Source organism: Jaculus jaculus, chromosome 6 (assembly GCF_020740685.1).
Source record: "Jaculus jaculus isolate mJacJac1 chromosome 6, mJacJac1.mat.Y.cur, whole genome shotgun sequence".
Classification (NCBI taxonomy): domain Eukaryota; kingdom Metazoa; phylum Chordata; class Mammalia; order Rodentia; family Dipodidae; genus Jaculus; species Jaculus jaculus.
The window spans coordinates 159451098-159471672 of NC_059107.1; the positions used below are offsets into that span (position 1 = coordinate 159451098).

Consider the following 20575-nt stretch of genomic DNA (forward strand, 5'->3'; position numbering starts at 1 on the left):
GAAGCTGGGGCTACCTTTCTACAGCCTTTTTCAGCAAGGCTCTATGGTAGATTATGTAAAAACATGAGAGAGAGATCAGTACTGCCAAGCAGTAGCTGCAGCAAACTCAGCAGCCTCCCAAGTTCCTGAAAATATCCCACCCATTGTGGCACTTCAGTGGAGGTCACCAGGCGCAGCCTGTCTGCCCTCCCAGTTCTTAAGACTCAACCCTTAATTCCTATATCAAAACCCTTCGTATCAGGATTAGAAAGCTTCACTTTTCCTGAATGAACTCTGAATGCTACAATTAGCTGCTCCTCATGTTACCAGTTTGAATGTGCCATCTGTTTTCTTCTGGGACCCTAAGAAAGTTCTTCTTTCATTTCCAGGATTTCAGAATACATGACTGCTACTTGGGGAATAAGAGAATGCTATTTCACGCACTATGGATACAATGGGGACCTGGAGGGATTTCTCAGTGGTTAAAGGCACTTGCTTGCAAAGCTGGACAGCCTGGGCTCGAATCCTCAGTACCCATGTAAAGCCAGATGCACAAGGTGGCACCTGCATCTGGAGCTCATTTTCAGTGGCAGAAGGCCCTGGCATGTCTATTCTCTCTCTGTATCTCCTGTCTCACACTAAAATAAAGACATTTAAAAAAACACCCTAAAAATGTCAGACAAAGTACACAGCCTAGCTACAAGGAATACCCAAGGTTCACACTTGAAGGAGCACTAAAGAGTAGCAAGCCCTGACGGAAGAGGGCTGCAGGACTTCACAGTCTAAGAACTATGAAGAGACATGGCAAAGGCTCTCCATGTAGAAGTGAAGAGAAACCTCAGTTACTTGCGTGTAATGACTCTAGGCAGCGCCACAACTGGCAGGAGCAATTTCTAAAGATGACAAAGTGCACTTCTACATTGTTATGTACTCACCAACTTATTTTTATTTATTTACAGAGAGAGAGAGAGAATGAGAATATGGGTGCACCAGGACCTCCAGCCACTGCAAATGAACTCCCAATTCATGCACCACCTTGTGCAGCTGGCTTATGTGGGTAATGGGAAATCGAACCCAGATCCTTAAGCTTTGCAGGCAAATGTCTTAGCCGCTAAGCCATCTCTCTAGCCCCCACCAACTTATTATTATTTTTTGTTTACTTTTGGAGGCTGGGTTTCACTCTGAGGCCTCAGTTGACCTGGAACTCATGGTAATCCTCTTGTTTCAATCCCAGGAGCTAGGACAACATATATAGATCATCATATCTGCTCCAATTTATTCTGATCAAAGATAATAAAGTTCCCTAATTATCCCTATATATCTTCAGGGATAACCATGAGAATCCTGCACCAGACCTTTCTCATTAGCCTCAGCTCATCTTTCAGATTAACCTGTGGCATTTAAGATTTCACTGAATAACAACCCTGTTCTTTCCTGTGTTTTCCTTTTCCTCTCCATTCTGGCAATGGCCATTTCCATTACCTAGAGCTGCCTACCCCAGCATGTCAGCCAGGAAAGAAAGGAAGAGCTTTCGGTTACTTGGCACTTTGATAGTGCATATTCCCCAGTCCTGGATGTTCTCTGGAATCTTCTAGAAAGTTTCTGCTGCTCCCAGCCTCTCCAATAAGCCTGCTCAGAGGTTCCCTGAGCTGTCACTCCCTCATCTTGAAGCTTTCTCCGAAGCATCCCAAGTCTATGATTTCCTATTAGGTCACATGGCCCCAGAATCCCAAGAGCTACTGAAATATGATCTCTACAAGTCTTCCTTAAAGCGCAAAATTTGTTGGCTTTACCTAACTTAGTGAAAAGAAACAGTACATTTACCTTTCACTAGTATCTATGGTATTGCTACTAACACAAAAATAATTCCCACTTATTAGCAATTTCCAGGTGTCAGGCTGCTCAGTTTTCAAATGTACACATATACATTAATGGAGAAGGAGGAAAAACCTGATCTTCTAGGGCAAGTTGGGAGTTGATAGTTTTGTTTTGTTTGTTTTTTTCTGATATAGGATCTTACTCTGTTAACTCAAATTCTTTTGGTTCCTTTTACCATATCACCTACTAAGCAAAGACCATCCTAAAATCCATGTCTGTCTGTTTTGAGAAATATGTCAAACGACCAGTCAGATCAGAAACAATGTGGCTACTGCTCATCTACTGTCAACCTAAAACAAGGCATGCTCACTGCCAAGTGCTTTACTCGGATGCTAATGTATCTAGTCCCCTATGAGTCTGAGATGTGCTCGTATACCCTTTTGTAAACTGAGGCTGAGAAGTCAAGTATGTTAAACATGCCTTGTAAACCAAAAGGCTATATAAAATGCTCATTCCAGAATCTAGCCATAATTACTGGCAGGAACCTTTCCCAAACCAAAGCAAGATAATGTTGCTACTCAAAGAATTAAAGGAATCTCAAAATGTGCCAAACAGGGCTGACTGCTTCAACCTGGGCCCATCGGCATCTGTTTCATGTGCACGCACATGTAGATCAAGCCTGCATAGCTGCCCAATTATCATGTCTGTGCTTTTTCATGTTCTAGCTTTCTCTTAGTGAGTGACAGGCATCCTGGCCGATGAGGTACTGATGGTGTGGCAGCTCCTGGCTCAGGAGCCCAGAAAAGCAGGCTGAAAGCAATTTAAGGAACCAACATGGTTAGAAATCTACAAGTCTGCTGAATATCTTGGGGAATAAAACCTATCAGAATGGGGGTGCTGGAGAGATGGCCTGGCACTTGCCTGAGAAGCCTAAGGACCCAGGTTTGATTCCTCAGTGCCTATGTAAGCCAGATGCACAGGGGGCGCTTGTGTCTACGTTTGCAGTGTCTAGAAGCCCTGGCGCACCCATTCTCTCTGTCTGTCTCTCTTCTCTCTGCTTGCAAACAAATACACGCTGACAACAACCTGTCTTTTATCGCATGAAAATTAAAACAGCACATACTAAGTAACTTCAGATGAAGAGCAACATATAAGCTCATACTTTTGCTATGACTATACTGTAAATTAAGATATTCTTTTAGACATGGGCCAAAGGAGATTCCATGGCAAAACGAAAGTCTTTGATCCCACAGCAGTAAGACCGTGGGTGCATTTCTTCCTGTTTCTTTTCAATTTACAATGCCTGTAGAGCAAATAATCATTTAAAATTTTTCACTAGCTTTAAAAATTATATTCCTTTACACTATTGAACCCTACGCTATTAACAGTATCTCTGCTCTATCTGCACCTACTGACAGCAAAGCATTTCAAGGAGGAATAAAACAGGCTACGAACCCAGAGGTAATAGGTAGAGCTCTGCTCCAGGAACCAGGAACCAACATCTGCATACCTCACACAACCAATAAAGTATGCATAAAGAAATCTCTAGCTCAGAACTATATATATATATATTTAGAATTAGTCCTAAAAAACGGGGCAGGGCTAATTTTAGACATAATTCCAAACAGCTCAGAGACTGAAGTATCTCATCACCTGCCTGCTTCTCCTAACACCACAGAAACAGCTCCTGAGCTAACTGTGGCTTCCATGCAGGCCCTGTGCCCACCCAATGCCACCCGTCTTCTACATAGGGGCACCCTAAGTTCACTTCAGATGGCTACATCTGGGAATGGGGTGAGCCGATAGTTCTCAGAAAGAGATCTAAGTATCCTGGGCTGGCTGAGGGCTCCTTTCTAGAGCTTCTTGACTGTTGAGTCCCAGGGCTTTGGAACACCATTGGATATTCTTCATTAAACCTTCAGACAAAAGGACCACAACAATAATTCATGCTTTCATTTACTGGCAAATAAAAATATGGGTTTTATTCTGTAATAATTTTCAGTTAAAAATTAAGATATCAAGAACTAATCCAATAAAGGCACTTGCTTGCAAAGGCTGATGGCCTGGGTTCAATTCCCCAGTACCCTCATAAAGCCAGATGCATGCCAGGCATGGTGACATATGCTTTTAATCCCAGCACTTGGGAGGCAGAGTTAGGAGGATCACTGTGAGTTCGAAGCCACCCTGAGACTACAGAATGACTTTCAGGTCAGCCTAGGCCAGAGTGAGATCCTACCTTGAAAAACCAAACCAAGACAAAACAAAAATAATAATAATAAATAAAAACTTAAAAAATAAGGCCAAATGCACAAAGTGGTACATGCATCTGGAGTCTGTGTGCAGTAATAGCAAGAGGCCCTGGCATGCCCACTCATTCATTCATTCATTCATATTTTCCCTCTCTCTCCTTGCAAATAAATAAAGAATATTTTTCTTTATTAATGAGAGAGTGTCGGGGTGTGGAATTGGTGCACCAGGGTCTCTAGACACCGCAACTCCAGATGCGCACACCACCTGTGCGCATGCGCCACTTTGTGCGTCTGGCTTACATGGGTTCTGGAGAGTTGAACCTGGGTCCTTAGGCTTGACAGGCAAGCACCTTAACTGCTAAGCCATTTTGCCAGCCCAAGAATATATTAAAAAAAAGAACCCCAAATAGAAGTGAACAAAAGCTATGATAAAAACTATAACCTTAGGTTGGAGGGATGGCTTAGTGGTTAAGGATTTTGCCTGCAAAGTCAAAGGACCCAGGTTTGATTTCCCCAGGACCTACATAAGCCAGATGCACAAGTTGGCATAAGCATCTGGAGTTCGTTTGCAGTGGCCATATGCCCTGGTGTGTCCATTCTCTCACTCCCCTGCCCTCATCCTCTCTCTGCCTTTCTCTAATAAATAAGTAAAAATTAAAAAGAACTAAAACCTTTTTAGCTAGGCATGATGGCACATGCCTTTAATCCCAGCACTCGAGAGGCAGAGGTAGGAGGATCTCTGTGAGTTCAAGGCCACCCTGAGACTACAAAGTGAATTCCAGGTCATCCTGAGCTAGAGTGAGACCCTACCTCAGGGAAAACAAAACAAAAAAACCTGACAATCTTTTCTAAAGAGTCCAAAAAGCTCAAAACAAATAAATTAAACTGAAGAACGTGTATACCTAGATGAAAGGGCCAGTGTCCCAGAGTCCAGTCCAGTGTCACAAAGTCCAGTCTCTAGAGACAAGTTAGTTTAATAAAACTGGAATAGAATTCCAGCCAAAATTAACAGAACACCCAATAATTTCATTTTGAAATAATTTCAAATGTACAGAAAAGTATAATAGCAGTTCCAAGTGCTTAAAGTTCTCTTTCAACAGACTGCTGGATTCAATGCTCTCTATCATTTGCTAAGTTTCCGATATACCAATGCCCTAAGTCTCTTTTTGATTCCTCTGAGAAATCTAAAAGCAAGGGTACTGTCCTATATAACCAGCATATGAGCCTCCATCCCAGGAAGTCAACACTGACATGATACTACCAACCCACCCACAAACCCCATCAGAAATTTGTCAATGGCTCCCACAACGTATTTTCTGGTTCAGCATTCCATTCAGGGTGCCATGTCTCTACTGGTACCTGTCAATCTTCAGTAGCTCCTTGGTCTTTCCCTGACTTTCATATCCCTGCCAGAGTATGGTTCTTCCATTCCACAAGATCACCATCAGCCTAAGGCTGGTCTGTATTTGCTCATGACTGGTAGCAACACAGGACACACTGTATGTGCTCTTTCCAGTCCACAGGATTAGGAGGACCAGCGACAAACCATCCCAACACTAATGATGTGACCATATTCATCTGGTCAAGCCCATGTCTAGCAAGTTCATTCATTGCAACATTGTTGTTTTCCTCTACAAAATAAGTATCTTGATGGAGAAATTACATGATTTTACCAATATCTTGTTCTTTGTCAAATGTCCACCCGAAGTTAGCATCCACTAATGATGCCCACATGAAACCTGCATCTCTATGTCAAACAGTGATTCTCTATCCATCGTTTCCTTCTTATTTATTGACAGAACTGTGCTCTCTCATCCATTTAATTTGACCCTCAAATTGTTTCAGATTTGGCCAATTAGAAAGTTGCAAACTGGCTTCAATGTCCTTCTGCCATGTTCCTATCTTTGAACAATTCCCCTACCTTTGGACAAAACATACCTTAGCTGGATGTGGTGGCACACACACTTAATCCCAGCACATGGGAGATAAAGGGGAGGCCAGCCTGGGGTGCTTTCAACTCATCTGCTACTCTCCCCTGACACAATCCCTGGACTACTCGTTTCTCCAAAGACACTTGATGTTTCAGAGGAAGATAATATTAGATACAAAGATCTAGGTTCTAGGACTCACTGGGACGTCAACACTTCTACCTTGAAAATGCTATACATGCAAACATCCACTCCTGTTCTATAACTATTTTTACATGTAATTATACATGTTAAAGATGGTGAGTTCAAACCAGACATGATGACACACACCCTTAGTCCCAGCTCTCGTGAGTTTGAGGCCAGCCAGAGGCAACAGAGTTGAGTTCTAAGTCAGCTTGGGCTAGAGAGATGGCTTAGCGGTTAAGGTGCTTGCCTGCAAAGCCAAAGGACCTTGGTTTGATTCCCCAGGACCTATGTAAGCCAGATGCACAAGGGGGCAATGCATCAGGAGTTTGTAGTGACGTAGTGGCTGGAAGCCCTGGCACACCTGTTCTCTCTCTCTCCCCCTCTTCCCCTCTCCTCAAATAAATAAAAATAAAATAAAGACAGTAAGTTCATTTGATTCCTCCAATTCCAATCCAACACTCTTTGTTGCCTTGCATTTTTCTGTATTTCCATCCTAAGACAGAATGAACCTAGCTCTCATCATTAGCCTTAGTAAATACCATATGCCTGCTCAACCAATTTACTTATTCTGTTCAATATATCTTCCAAGCACTTTAGTCTTTCCCAGCCATGGGACAGTACATGCATGTTTGAGATGTTTCCACTAGGGTTTGATAAACTTTCACCTAGGGAAGCCCGAAACTATATATATTTTCAAAATCTTCCTGGCTCAGACTCCTGAGTACTGGGACTGTAGGCATGTGCCATCAAGCCCAGCTATTTCGAGTTTCTAACTGCCATTTCTTACTAAACAGAACTTGGATTTCTTGAAACATGGCTGATTTTCCAAGGAGCAGGCAAAACACAAAGTATAAGCATGCCATACTTCACTCTGCCAGAAAGAAAGATTGTGCCTTCTATCTGATGGCAACATGGCTGAACAGCCTTAAGAGGTAACTGTGATTTTACAGGAACAGGTCCATGTGCATGCACATCTGCATGTACAATAATAGACTAAATTGATAATGGAATTTTTCCAAACTAGTTTTCTAGCTGTATGTAAGGATAAATCAGTAAAGACTTGAGAAAGGTGTTTGGCTGGGAGTGTGTCTCGGTAGGAGGAAGTTGCTCAGGCAGAAGTTAGGGTTCTGTTAGAAGTCACTGGGGAGTCCTGAGCTACAAACGGCATGCCCTACTTTCAGTTTTCAGATGGCTACTATGGCCATTTTCAGAAAACAATGCATAGGAGGAGCAGAGTTGGTGAGCAAGCTGTTTTAGCAGTCTGCATAGGGAACGATGGCTGCAAAGATGAATGTGGTGCTTCAGGATGTAGTGATAAGTGATGAAATAAAGGACACACTTTAAAGTCAGAGCCAACAGAAATTGCTAGTGGGTTAGAAGTGGCTGTGAAGGACACAACCAAAATAAACAGCACAGCAACACTAGGTGAGTACCAGTGCTCTTTGTCCTTTACAGGTGAAAATCCATTCAATCCTCAGTCTGTGCACCCTCTCCTCCAGCCCAACTGCAAACACGGCACCATTATGGAGAAGGATTGAGCCTGAGACCAAGACAAGGAATCAAGAATGCTTCACGTCATGTCACCCTTGAGATTCCCACTGGACATCCAAGTGCAGACATCAGAAAGACAGCTGGCATGAATGGATCTCAGGAGAAAGACAGGGGTGGGGATAAAATGGGAAGGTCATTAGCAGAGAATTCAAAGCCAGAGGAACAGATGAGATCACCTGCAGCAGGCTGTGAAATCAATGTAGTAGATCATGAATACTACTTAATACATGAAACAGAACAAGATGGAAAATAACAAAGACCATGGCTCAAAGCAAGATGAAGTATAAAAACAACTCTGTAAATGTATGTTTCAGGTTCCATAAAAATGTGATATATCAAGTAGCACTTGGTGGGGTCAAAAAAAGGTTTGGGGAGCAGGGGAAAGGACTCAGTTAGGAAAGGGTTTCCTACAAGCAAGTGGGCCAAGTTCATTCAGATCCCTAGCACCCACAGGTAGACATAGGAGAGGAAATAAGGTAGCTTTATTTTCAGTTAGCCAGTGAGGACAGGGTCCAAAGAGGGAACCGCAGAGATGTAACAGCAGAACCAGAGTTCAGCATTTGATGCAGTATCATCCAATCAGCTCCACCTATCCCCTATTCAGGCGTGTTAACCTCTTCCTGAGCCAGCCCCAAGTCCAGACCAACCAGTTCTCTCAGGCTCACTTGAACTTGAGGGTAAGGCCCACTTATAAATAGATCCTCACCAGGTAGGCATAGCCTCTTTTCGGCTGTTCACCACTCCTGAACTTCTAAGTCCCTGGTAAAACCCACCCCCCATCTTAGCCCAGCTGGGCTGAGATGGGGGGGACCCTACTCCTACATGGGCTCTACCCCCACTTGCCTCTCACTCATGGTGGAAGCTCTCTGTAGTTCCTTCTCTTAATCTAATAAAGTTTCTCTAAACCTTACCCTCTGGTCCATGGGTTTCAAGTCTTTAAATTTGTAAGGCAAGAATCTAGGGTGCCCTAAATTTACTGGTGTGTCTGGAGTATTGGTGCATTGACAAGGAACCCCAAAATTTCCATTTTAGGAGGATCAGTGATTTGTTGGGTAGCTATTCTAGCCAACTCTGTGAGCTCTAAGTTCAGCAAGACCCTGCTGGGGAAAAAAAAAAAAAGAAGACAACAAGGAAGAAGACTGGAGCATGACTGAGGAAGACACCCGACATCAATGTCTGGTCTTCACAGGCACGTATGTGCACAAACATCTGTGCCCACCACACACACAAGCCAGAAGGAAATTTAAAGCCACTGGTCTAAGGATTAAGCATAGAGTTGATCCTCAAACCACTCTAACACCATGAGGTTGAGAGAGAAGAAAGGAAAATTTAAAACGTGTAAAATTAGTAAGGAAGAAGAATGTAAAGTGTGGTTCCCAGAGCCAGGCCACATGCTAAACCTGGTGTCCCGGTGAGGAGTATAGAATATGAATAGAAGATAGTTTTACATAGCTACATGTAGGATAATGAAGAAAAAAAATAGTTCTGTGGAAGCAGAGAGGCTATTGTGCTTAAACTGGGTACAAAATTAAAGTATGAAACCATATGTCGTGGCACACGCCTTTAATTCCAGCACTCAGGAGGCAGAGATAGGAGGATCACTATGAGTTTGAGGCCAGCCTGAGACTACATAGTGAATTCCAAATGAGCCTGAGCTAGAGTAAGAACCGACCTCTAAGAAAAAAAAAATAATAATAGTAATAAGGTATGAGAAGTGAGAAATGAGATTATGATCTTATTTTAGACCCAAGACAGTATTACCAAGTTTGGTCAGTCTAAATCCATGACTCTGTCCAGACCATGTACTCCATATATACACTCCCACCTGCTGACCTGTGCTCTGCTCCCCCAAAAGCCAGACCCACTCTTCAAGGTCAGCTAGCCTCTGCCCTCAAGTTTACAGGGGATGGCTCAACTTGGTGATCTTGCTTAGTGGTACTCAGTCCTCTGCCTTGTCCTTACTTCCCTACTTCACATGAGTGGCTCATCTCGCCAAATGCACCAGTCATTAGGCACATGACAAATGCATAGGGATGAAACAAGAGATCTATATGCATCAAACTGTTGACAGCAGATGTCTTTGGGAAAGGATTACAGGGAACAGTTACCTTCTACAAACTAGTTTAAACAAACATGTTGGCCAACGTGGTGGCGCACACCTTTAATCCCAGCACTTGGGAAGCAGAGGTAGGAGGATCACCATGAGTTCTGAGGCCACCTTGAGACTACACAGTGAATGAATTCCAGGTCAGCCTGGGCTAGAGCAAAACCCTACCTCGAAAAACAAAACAAAACAAAACAAAAAACCACAAAACAACCCCAGTCATGCTAATTTAAAAACAATAAATAAAATTTAAAATAAACAGATATAGTATTTGCAACTAGTTTTTAAACTGAAAGAGACAGTACCTTGTATCTGAATCATTCATTTATTCATTCACCCATCCATTTTAATTTGTTTTGATGTTTGTTTGTCAAGGTTGGATCTTGCTCTAGCCCAAGCTGACCTGGAATTCACCTCAAGGTGGCCTTGGCCTTGAACACACAGCAATCCTCCTACCTCTGCCTCCCAAGCACTGGGATTAAAGGCGTTAAAGGCGTAAGCCATCATGCCCAGCTCTTGTTTATTTAATTTTGAGACACAGACTCACACTGCAGCTTAGGCTGGCCTGGAACTCGCTACATAGCCATGCTACCTTCCAACTCACAGCCATTCTGCTTCAGACTTCCAAGTACTAGGACTGCAGGCATGGGCCGCTGCGCCTGGCTTAGCCTCTCTTACCTTAACTCTGTGCTGTGATTAGCCATAAGTTAAGAAATTTTACAGAGCTACTTTGTGAAGAAGACATTCTGGGATTGACTCCCAGATCTAATACAGTGTACCCTTAATCTCTAGTGTGCTCCTAACATTGTGGGTCTTCATCATAGTGCCTAGTATGCCCTTTGCAGCCTTGCCTTTGCTTGAACTGGTCCTTCTTTCAGTATAATAATGGCTTTGCTGACACACCACTAGCTTCAAAAAATTTAGTGCAAATCCCACTCCAGGTCCCAACATCTCCCTCCACTCCCAACCACAGCATGGGGTCTTGGTCTGCTTAAAGCTCCCCACAGCTTAATCCTCCTAATGTCCTCCACAGTGTGGGGCCTTGGTCCTCCTAAAGTCATACACAGCCAGCATCCAAACACTGAGTGAAATGTTGAAGATACAAATTATCTTTCTGACAAAAACAAAGTTAACAGATGAAGACTGAAAGTTTCAGGGTGCAGCTTAGCTGTAGAGCCCTGCTTAGAATGTCCAAGGCTCTGGATTCAATCCACAGCAAAACAAACAAAACAAACCTCGAAGTTTCACTTTAATCTGAGGGAGATAAAATGTGAGAAAAGGTTTCAGTAATCTTAGTTTCATATTCTGCTTTAATTCTCACTGAACCATAAGGAGAAGCAGGGTGGTTGTTTTTTTACCTTTTCAACAAAGTGGCTGAACATAAACACCTTGTCACTTCTGGAGAATAAAGAAAGGATGCTTAACTTATTAAACACAGGTAATGGACATCAGAAGGAATTTTAAAGTAATTTTCCTGAGGTGCTTTTTATTTTGATGCTACTGACACTACTGAGGACTAAGCCTGGGTTCTTACTTGTGCTAGGCAAACACTCTACCACTGAGCTACATCCAAGCCCTAGTTTCCCTAAGGTTCTGATCCTTGAAGAAAACCAAACACCTAGGTGTAGTACAACGCTATGGAAAAGTATTAAGAGTACTTAATATACACTTAAATATGAGGCACTCACATCAGGAAGTCAAACATGTTTAAAATTCAAAAATTCTTTAACACCAACTCAACCTGGATTTATGAAAAATTGAATCCAAATAAGTAATGCACTGTAAAACAAAAGCGTGATCTAACGGCCTCAAAAAAGAAATGTAAGTTGGAACAGACAGATTTTAATGTGTCCTCAGCCTTCCTGGGCAAAGCAATGAGAAAAGCAGTCAACTAAAACATTCAGACTTGATTTTATTGAAGGTACCAACACCATAGGTCAACCTGTCAAATGAAGCAAAAGGCAGAACTGAGTTCTATGGGTCCAGTCTACTCCATAAAGCCAATGGACCTTTTTACAGTTTATGGGGTCCTCTCCATATGGCTGGGGATGCGGACATGGGAGGAATCCTGTCTAGATGATTAATTCTTGTGAAAACGAAGACAGAAGCTAGGAGGAGTGGAGGTGAGTGAAGCTCACTCTAAACTTCTACTGCTGCCACAGACACTCCACACTAAGTTAGATGTGCTCCAGAAACAAACTCAGTTCACAAGTACATGCCTCAGGGCAGGGTGGCACATGCCTTTAATCCCAGCACTTGGGAGGCAGATGTAGGAGGACTACTGTGAGTTCAAGGCCAGCCCAGGACTATAGGGTGAGTTCAAGGTAGCCTGGGCTAGAGTGAGACCCTACCTTGAAAAAAATATATACACCTAGAATACATTTAAAGCATTGTTTCAAACATACCAAACTAAGAAATAGTCTGTGCGTCAAGAAGAGAATCAAGAATAAACAAGTTAATTTGGGGTTAAAGGATCCTAAAGAAAAAAACAGCAGATCACTGTAGCTACAGCAGCAGATTGTTATGCTGGTGTGTGACCAATGGTGTAACCTCTAGACCTCACTGTAGATTCTCATTTCATTAGGAGGGAGAGGGAGAGCAAGTGTAAACCTAACAAGACAATCAGACAGAGGAAAACTTGTCACAGTTGCTGGCTGCCTTTCCTCACACAGAGGAGCAATGATCAAAAACCTTGCACCTTGCAAAGTTTCTCTTCCTTCCATGATTATGAGCCTTAAGCTAACAAACATCTGAACATCAGTCATTCTCAAAATGTCTGTCCACAAAGAACAAATGCTAATTAGAAAGCATCACTAACAACAGTATTTCAAGTTGCAAATAAAAGAAAAAAATTTAGCCACAACCAGACGTGGTGGCACACACCTTTAACCCTAGCACTTGGAAGGCAGAGGCAGGTGGACCAATGTGAGTTCGAGGACACCCTGAGACTACATAGTGAATTCCAGGTCAGCCTGGGCTTGAGTAAGAACCTACCTCGACAAACATAACAAAATTTAGCTGGGTGTGGTGGTATACACCTTTAATCCCAGCACTCAGGAGGCAGAGGTAGGAGGATCACTGAGAGTTTGAGGCCAGCCTGAGCTAGACTGAGACCCTACCTTAGAAAAAAAAAAAAGTTTTAGAAAAACTGAGGGTAAAGCTGGACATGGTAGCATTTGCCTATAAACCCAGCACTTTGGAGGCAGAAGGAAAGTGCTCCCAAGTTCTAAGCCAGCCTGGACTACACAGCAAGTTTCAGGACAGCCAGAGCTATAAAGTGAGATCCTATCCACTGGGGAGAAAACACAGAGGGAAAGGAAAGAGGAAGAAATTATTTTCCAGGTGGTAAAAATGATAACTAAAATGCATCTAATGACTGCAATATTAGTAAATGTACATGCAACCATTGGTTTGTGCCTCAGTATTTTTTTTAAATTTTATTAACATTTTCCATGATTATAAAAAAATATCCCATGGTAATTCCCTCCCCCCCCCGACACTTTCCCCTTTGAAATTCCATTCTCCATCATATTACCTCCCCATCTCAATCATTGTACTTACATATATACAATATCAACCTGGGCTGGAGAGATGGCTTAGTGGTTAAGTGCTTGCCTGTGAAGCCTAAGGACCCCGGTTCGAGGCTCGGTTCCCCAGGTCCCACGTTAGCCAGATGCACAAGGGGGCGCACGCGTCTGGAGTTCGTTTGCAGAGGCTGGAAGTCCTGGCGCGCCCATTCTCTCTCTCTCCCCCTCTATCTGTCTTTCTCTCTGTGTCTGTCGCTCTCATATAAATAAATAAAAAATTTAAAAAAATATATCAACTTATTAAGTACCCTCCTCCCTTCCTTTCTCTTCCCTTTATACCTCCTTTCTAACTTACTGGCCTCTGCTACTAAGTATTTTCCTTCTCACGCAGAAGCCCAATCATCTGTAGCTAGGATCCACATATGAGAGAGAACATGTATGTGCCTCAGTATTTAAATTGTTTCTGTTAAGTTACTTTATTGCTGTTTATGATTTCAGATTAAGATAGCTGCTGAACAAAGATTACTTATAACCTAAAACTGTATTTTGAAAAATAATAACCTGTTGGATATACAATTGTCAGTCCAAATGAATATGTAAAATATCTGCAAGTACCTTGATTTTGTTTCAAATTGTTTCCTTTCAAAAAAAAATTTTTTTTTTTTACTGGTAAGCAGAGACAGACAGACGCAAAGAAATAGAGAGAAGATGGGCACACCAGGACCTCTATAGTCACTGCAAACAAACTTCAGGTGCATGTGCTCCCTTGTGTGCCTGTTTATGTGGGTCCTGGGGAATCAAGCTCAGGCTGTCAGGCATTGCAGGCAAGTGCCTCAATTGCTAAACTACCTCTCTGACCCCTTTTTGTTGGATTTGCAGCATGAAGCTGCACAGATAATGGTTAAGTAAGCATGAAGCACACTATTCTGTAATGGAAAGTCCTCATTTTTTTTTTTTTTCTTTCTCTTTCTTTTTCTTTTGACTTTTCAAGGAAGGGTCTCACTCTAGCCCAGGCTGACCTGGAATTCACTATGTAGTCCCAGGATGGCCTTGAACTCATGGCAGTCCTTCTACCTCTACCTCCCGAGTGCTGGGATTAAAGGCATGTGCCATCATGCCCAGCTTACCTATGTGTTTTTGTAGGGACCATGTTTACAAAAAAAAAAAAAAAATTGCTACCTGAAAAGAATAAATTTTAAATCCTCAGTCTAAAAAAAAAATCTTTATCTAGTGATTACCAAATCAGGCAATGATCAAAAGCTTTAGTTGCTAGCTCAATGACCACAATCACCTTATAAAGTACATTATTTCCATTTTCTTGACAAAGTATTAAATAGAGACCAACAACAGCTGAGTCACTTGTTTAGTGCTATACTGCTAGTAAGTAGCACAACTGGGATTTTAAAAATCATGCAGCTGACCACTAACTGCCACTGTGTGCTTTACTTGACCAGTTCAGCTTCTCAATGTCTTACTGGAAGAGGATACAGTATAGGAACTCTCACCTTAGGGTGCTCTGCTTTTATCTCATTACTTTGTGTGTGTACGCATATTGATATATGTGTGTTTCAGGGGAAGGTGCACCTCCTCAGTCACTCTACCATATTCTGTGAAAAAGAATTTCTTCTTGACCCTAGAGGTGGCTCACTGATTCCACTAGACTAGCTAGCCAATGAGGCCCAGAAATTTTGCCCCAGCTTCCCAAGCACTGTGCTTACAGGAGCAGACGGACTCTAGGGACCCAAACTCAGGCATGCTTGCATGTCAAGCCCTTTGCCCACAGAGTTAGCTTCCCAGCCCACAGTCAATCTGTTCTGAGGCTAATTTAGAATAATAAGCTCATGAGTGTAAGTTCCTGCTTCCAATAATAAATAATTTATGTTAAAATCCTAAAATACATACTTTAAAAAAAATATCAAAATAATGGGAATAATGCCTTCAGATGTGCTGGTGAGCAAAGCCATCAAAGTACTGATGGGGAAATGCCAGTGGTTTCTAGGTGAGCTAGATGCAGTTCAGATGGACTGAAGCACACATATAAGGAACCTGGAAAAAACAAACCACACTCACATACTAGTTAATGCAAGAGAGCAAAGGTAAAACCAGAAGAACTACAAAAAAGAAAAATGATAGAAATAAATATACACCTTTCAATAATAACTCTCAATATCAACAGCCTCAATTCAATGTCCCAACCAAAAGACATAGGTTTGCAGACTGGGTTAAAAAGCAGGAACCTTCAATCTGTTGCCTCCAAGAAACCCACCTTTCTATAAAGGATGGACACTATTTTAGAGGGAAAGGTTGGAGAAAGGTATTTCAAGCAAAATGGGTTTAGAAAACAAGCAAGGGTTGCTATCCTAATACCTGACAAGGCAGACTTCAGTCCAACATTAGTTAGGGAAGATAAGGAAGGTCACTTTATATTGATTAAGGCACACTCCAACAGGAGGACGTTACAATCCTAAACATATATGCACCTAACATGGGGGCTTCCAACTTCATCAAACAAATGCTATTAGTACTAAGGTCACACAGCTGTAGTGGGTGACTTCAACACCACACTCTCATCAATTGACAGGTCATCCCGGGAAAAGTAAACAGAGAGGCATATACCAAAACCTTTGGGACACACTGAAGGCAATCCTAAGAGAAAAATTTATAGCTTTAAGTGCCTATATTAAGAAATTAGAAAGGTCTCAAGTAAACGACCTAATGCTTCACCTTAAAGCCTTAGAAAAAGAAGAACAAGGCAAACCTAAAAATAAGTAGATGGGAAGAAATAATAAAGATCAGGGCAGAAATTAATGAAATAGAAACCAAAAAAAAAAAAAAAAAATCCAATGAAACAAAGAGTTGGTTCTTTGAAAGGATAAACAAGATTGATAAACCCTTAGCAAATCTGACCGAGATAGAGAGAAGAGACACAAATTAATAAAATTAGAGATGAAAAAGTAGCATCACAACAGATATCAGAAAAATTCAAAAAGTCATAGGGACATTCTATAAAAACATATACTCCACTAAGTATAAAAACTGAAAGAAATGATTCCCTTGACTTATATAACCTACCTAAATTAAGTCAAGATGAGTGAGATTAATCACTTAAATAGACCTGTAACAAGTATGGATATCCAAGCAGTTATCAAAAATCTCCCAACTAAAAAAAGTCCAGGCCCAGATGGATTCACTGGTGAATTTTACCAGACCTTCAGGGAAGAACTAACAGCATTGCTTTTTAAATTTTTCCACAAAATAGAAAAAGAAGGAATCCTACTGCACTCCTACAAAGCCAGCATCACCCTGATACCAAAACCAGGCAAAGATAGAACCAAAAAAGAAAATTACAAAGCAATCTCCCTCATGAACATAGATGTAAAAATTCTCAACAAAATATTGGCAAACAGAATAGAAGACTGTATCAGAAAGATCATTCACTACGACCAAGTAGGCTTTATCCCAGAGATGCAGTGATGGTTCAACATATGGAAATTGATAAATGTAATACATTATATAAGTGGATTGAAGGGCAAAAATCACATGATCATCTCATTAGATGCAGAGAAAGCATCTGACAAAATCCAACATCCCTTCATGATAAAAATCCTACAGAGATGGAGAATAGAAGGAACTTACCTCAGCACAATAAAGGTTATTTACGACAAGCATACAGTTAACATATTACTAAATGGGGGGAAACTGGAAGCTTTTCCACTAATATCAGGAACAAGACAAGGGTGCCCACTGTCCCCACTTTTATTTAATATAGTACCGGAAGTCTTAGCCATAGTAATGAGGCAAAAGATATACAAATTGGAAAGGAAGAAATCAAGTTATAATTATATGGAGATGACATGATTTTATACATAAAAAACCCTAAAGACTCTACCAGCAAACTGTTGGAGCTGATAAACACCTATAGCCATCTAGCAGTATACAAAATAAACACCCAGAAATCAGTAGCATTCCTATATGCTAACAACAAGCAGAGGATGAAACCCAAGAATCACTCCCATTCACAACTGCATCAAATAAATAAATAAATAAAGTACCTTGGAATAAATTTTCAATGCCAGGGATGGGATACCTTCCAGTGAGTTGTTGGCCAGGGAGGTGTCTGATGTCCCCAAAATATTACAGGCCATTGCCGAGGCCCTTGATTTCCTACCAGGAATAGACGGTAAGACCCTATTGCTGAAGACTCCACAGACTTGAACTGCAAGGCCACTGAAAAATCCTGCTGGAGCTGAGCTGATAGCTTCTCCATGTAGATCAGCTGAGAGAAAGCTGGAAAAAGTGAGGCTACATACAGTTCAATGGGAGAGAAAGAAATCACTAGTGAAGATACTCAACAGTGGACACTGCAAGCCTTATATTTTGCCAGCCAGGCCAAATGAGGCAACAGGTGCAATAGTGGCATGTCTGTCATGGTGGAAACCAACTGCCCTCTAATTGGACTGGAGGCCCGCTACATGGGAGGGAATACATCCGATATTGAAAACCTCCAACAGGAGTAGTCATGAGCCCTGTGGTTGTAACGTCTGTTGTTGTCTGGCTAAATGCATATACTACACTCATCAAACTGCCCAGTAAGCACTTCTTTTAACGTTCGTACCTATATATTAATGCTACTCTCACTTTTGATAGAGAATCTTTCAGATGACCTTGGGATGACTCAGAAAGCATCATGGTGCTGGGAAGAAGGCACAGGAGTGCTCAGCACTGCAATATCTCTATCACACCTTCCAAGGCTCAGGGTCCATTATGGAAGAGGTGGCAGAAAGAATGTAAGAGCCAAAGGAAGGGTAGGACTCCTTACAATGTGCTCCTCCAGACACAAAATGGCTTGGATATCCATGACTTCACAGTGGCTGACACTACCTACACAAGTCCATCATAATAGGAGGAGGAGGTCATAACATCAAAATAAAAGAATCTGATTGAGAGGAAGAGGAAATATGATGGAGAATGGAGTTTCAAAGGGGAAAGTTAGGGGATGGAGGACATTACCATGGGATATTTTGTATAATAATGGAAGTTGTTAATAAAATAATAATAAAGAAAAAACAAAAAATACAGTGTATATTCATTGTATATACTCATTGTAGCTTTATTCAAAATAGGTTAATGGTAAAAACAGTAATATATATGAAGAGGTAACAGATAAATTGAGTCTATATTACAAATAAAATGGAGCATTACTAAGCCATAAATGCATAGCTTTATTATATTCTCCAACCTATACCTTTGACAAAAACATGCTGAATGACATAAACCAAAGACAAAAGGGCAAATATATATTCTATTTACATGACATATCTAGAAAATGTGAAAATTCAGAGAGAGAAAATAGATTAGAGGTTACTGGATCTGCAGAAAGGGGAAAATGGGAAGATTTTGCTCAATGTACAGAGTTTCTGATTGAGGCAATGGAAATGTTCCAGAAATAATGGATGCTGGGCTGGAGAGATGGTTTAGCACTTAAGGCGCTTGCCTTAAAAGCCAAAGGAGCCAGGTTCACTTCCTCAGGACCCATATAAAGCCAGATGTACAAGATGCTGCATGAGTCTGGAGTTCATTTGCAGTGGCTGGAGGATCTAGCATAGCCATTCTCCATTCTCTGTCCATCTGCCTCTTTATCTCTTTCAAATAAAAATTATGAAAAAAAAAGAAATAATGGATATATAACACTGAATATAATTAAAGTTAGTTACCTGTACACTTAAAAATGGTTTAGGACTAGAGAGATGGCTTGGTGGTTAAGATGCTAGCTACAAAGCCTAACGATCCATGTTCAACTCATCAGGTCCCATGTAAGCCAGACAGACAAGGTGATGCAGGCACGCAAGGTTGCACATGTGCACAAGGTAACACACGTGTCTGGGGTTCAACTGCAGTGGCTAGAGGTCCTGTAGCGCCATTCTCTCTCTCATAATTTTTTTTCTTTTTTAAAGTTTAAATGTGCTGAAGACTCCACATACTTGGGCCGCAAGGCCACTGAGAAATCCTGCTGGAACTGAGCTGATAACATCCCCCATGTAGACCAGCTGACAAAAAGCTGGAAGAAGCCATTCTACATGCAGCTCAATGGGAGAGAGAGATACCACCAGTGAAGATACTCAACAGCGGACACTGCAAGCCTTATAATTGGCCAGCCAGGCCAAATGAGCCAACAGGTGCAATAGTGGCATGTCTATCATGGTGGAAACCAACTGCCCTCCAATTGGACTGGAGGCCCGCTCCATGGGAGGAAATACATCCCTGATACTGAAAACCTACAACAGGGGTAGTCATGAGCCCTAGGGGTGTAACATCTGCTGCTGACTGGATAAATGTATATACTATGCTCATCAAACTGCCCAGTAAGCACTTCTCTTAATAGTCATACCCTTATATTAATACTACTCTTATTTTGGGTAGAGAATCTTCTCTTTTCAGATGGCAGTGACCTTGGGACGACTCAGAAGGTATCATAGTGCTGGAAAGAAGTGACTGGAATACTAAGTAACATCTCGATCACACCTTCCAATGCTCAGGGTCTAATGCAGATGAGGTGGCGGAAAGAATGTAAGAGCCAAAAGAAGGGTAGGACTCCTTACAACGTGCTCCCTCCAGACATAAAATGGCCTGGATACCCATGACCTCACAGTGCCTGATACTACCTACACAAGACCATCATAAGAGGAGGAAAAGATCATGACATCAATCTAAAAGAGAGACTGATTGAGATGGGGAGGGGATATGATGGAGAATGGAGTTTCAAAGGGGAAAGTGGGGGGAGGGAGGATATTACCATAGATATTTTTTATAATCATGGAAAATGTTAACAAAAATTGAGGAAAAAAAAGTTTAAATGGCTGGGTGTGGTGATGAACGCCTTTAATCCCAGCACTGAGGAGGCAGAGGTGTGAGGATCACTTTTGAGTTCCAGCATGGGACCACAGTGAGTTCCTGGTCAGCCAGGACTAGAGTTGAGACCCTGCCTAGGGTAGAGGGGGATAAATGGAGGCTAAAGAATGTCTTAGTTAGTAGGGTGCTTGCTGCACAAGTGTGAAGACCTGAATTCAGATCTCCAGCTTCTACATAAATGCCAGGCATGGTGGGGTGCACCTGTGTGCTCAGGACAGTCAGATCCCTGGAGCAAGCTTAGTCTAGCAGAACCAGTAAGCTTGGGTTCAGTGAGAGACCTTGTCTCAAATAAAGAAGGTGAAAACTCAATGAGGAAGACCACAG

At 41.8% G+C, this 20575-nt stretch overlaps 1 protein-coding gene across 3 annotated transcripts in view; it reads right to left on the reverse strand.

Annotated features, from left to right (window-relative positions):
- Tcf20 (transcription factor 20) overlaps window positions 1-20575 on the reverse strand; it is a 154535-nt gene that overhangs the window by 48117 nt on the left and 85843 nt on the right. The window lies entirely within an intron of this gene.